Genomic DNA, 2505 nt, shown 5'->3' with positions numbered 1-2505 from the left:
GGCCTCACCAACTTTCTCCCAGGTTCCACAATCTATCATTTTTTCTTCCTTGAACCATGGACAACAGCTATCTCTCTTATCTAAAAAATTTCTTACTAATTGTACTTCAAGCCTTACTCCTCAGGCCTGAAACAACTTCTGAAAACTAAAAGCAACCGCCTGATCCATGACTTTAAACCGTTTCTTCTTCCACCTAAGCAGCTTTCTAAAAAGCTGCGGCACACCACCTGTTTCCGTATCTAGTTCTGATTAACATGCTGCTGACCCAAGCAGAACTAGTGTTGGGTTAGCACTGATTCAAACTTAATTTGTATCCTACCGCATCCTCAGCAACACTTTACAAAACTGAAATTTTAAGCTAGCGCTAGCATGTGTACCTGTTCATTGCTCCGATGCCTGATACGAAGATCCTTTCCTTTCTTGTGGAGCTCCACACAGCAGCCGTTTCTCTTAGCATCCCTCTGCCATTCTTCAGGTCCCAGTTCTGGTGCCAAACTGTTGTGGCCGACCTGCAGGCCATAACACGAACGGTTCAACTGAGGATGGCAGTTTGAGCTGAAAAGAGAGGAAGCTAGACGGGGCGGGAGAAAGAATGAGGCCAAGACGATTCTATGTTCAAGGCCCCCCTTTACTAATTTCAACATTCAGTTATAAAGGAAGGGGGAGGGAACCCAATTTCCCGCCATACTTGGGGTCCAGTAGCAGGACGAACACGTGTGTGCCTCCAAGCAGCAAAGCGACAGGGTCCAGCAGTGGGCGTGGCAGAACGAATGAGCAGGAAACTCCACCCTTGAGCAAGCAGGTTCCAGGGTGGGGGAAGAGAGACCACAGATTACTTTACACTTAACTGTGACGGTTTGTATATACTTGGCCCTGGGAGTGGCACTATTGGGAGGCATGGCCTTGTTGGAGTAGATGTGTCACTGTTGGTGTGGGCTTTAAGACCTCATACTAGCTGCCTGGAAGACAGTATTCTGATAGCAGCCTTCAGATGAAGATGTAGAACTCTCAGCTCCTCCTGCACCATGCCTCCCTGGACACTGCCATGTTCCTGCCTTGATGATAATGGACTGAACCTCTGAACCTGTAAGCCAGCCCCAGTTAAATGTCATCCTTTATAAGACTTGCCTTGGTTATGGTGTCTGTTCACAGCAGTAAAACTCTTAACTAAGACACTTACTTTAACTGCCAACACCCTCTGAGGCTGGGACTTGGATTTTCTTGGTAATTTATCCAAACTTACAATGAAGGCTTTAGTTTGACCTTCTGCAGCTTGAGCTGTGGCTCTTGAGAAGGTTCTCCCCCAGGACACACTTAGAAGGACTTGGGGTGTTTCTGTGCATCTGGAGCTGGTCAGTTTTATCCCTGAGGTCATTAATTATTATCTTTCACTGTTTCTGGGATGCTAGAAGTCGGTTGTCTTAGTGTTGTCCTTCTGTCAAGAGACACATGGCCATGGTAACTCTCACAAAGAAAAGCATTAAAGCATTTCATTGGCGCTTGCTTACAGTTTCAGAGGTTTAGACCATTATCATCATGGCAGGGAACATGGTACTAGAGAAATAGCTGAGAATTCTACATCCAAATCCATAGGCAACAGGGAGACTCTGGGCTTGGGATGAACTTTTGAAACCTCAAAGCCTACCCCTGTAGTGACAGTTTTGGAATTTTGGGTTCTTTAAAAAAAACACAGAAATATAAGAATATGTTTTTGTTTTAATCTCAGCTGCTTCAAATTGTCCACAGCAGCTGACTATGATCTGCCTCGTGCTCTGGCAGGGGCATGATTTGGCCAGCTGCAGATAGTTTCTGCAAATGGATGATGTTTAGAATTCTGGGAACTCCTCGGAGGGGGTATAACTGCTAAAGCCCTGATAGGCAGGGTGGGTTGTTGATTGGTTGTCAGGGAGATGTTGGTTGGTTGTTGCTAGTCATGGTGGTGGTTTGTTAAGTAGTCGTGTGCAAAGAAGAAACAAGAAGAAACTAGATATCCTAATGGTGAAGATCAAACTTGTCCCAAGGAACTTGATGCCCCTAATCATCAGGAAGTAGTCTAATGATAATATCATCCCCCTTCTGACCCCTGACTTTATTCAGGGATCTCTTTCCTTTCCTCTCTATCATCTTTTTCTCTCTTATCTAGTGTTAGGAAGTTGAAAGAAGGGTGAAAGATAGAAAAACCCACAAGGTAGCAAAAGACAAATATATATACATGCCCTCTGTTGTTGGGGTTCAGGAATCGCCACACAAGCAATATGAACATAGATCTCATTTAAGCAAGAATCGTTTACTGAATGTGCATCTTAATACAGGTCAGACCAGGGAGAGCCCGGAATTATCTGAACAATAACAACAGACATATTTTTTTCTGTCAGCTTATGAAGGAACCCCCCCACACACACACACACACAAAACCCACAATGGGCTCATACACGCAGGCAGGAAAGGCCACCTGGTGGTCAGCTCTGACTCCAGACCTTTGATTCGATGGGTCTACATAAAGCT

This window comes from Mus caroli, chromosome 11 (assembly GCF_900094665.2).
Source record: "Mus caroli chromosome 11, CAROLI_EIJ_v1.1, whole genome shotgun sequence".
In the NCBI taxonomy this organism is placed as follows: domain Eukaryota; kingdom Metazoa; phylum Chordata; class Mammalia; order Rodentia; family Muridae; genus Mus; species Mus caroli.
This window is presented reverse-complemented; position numbering follows the sequence as displayed.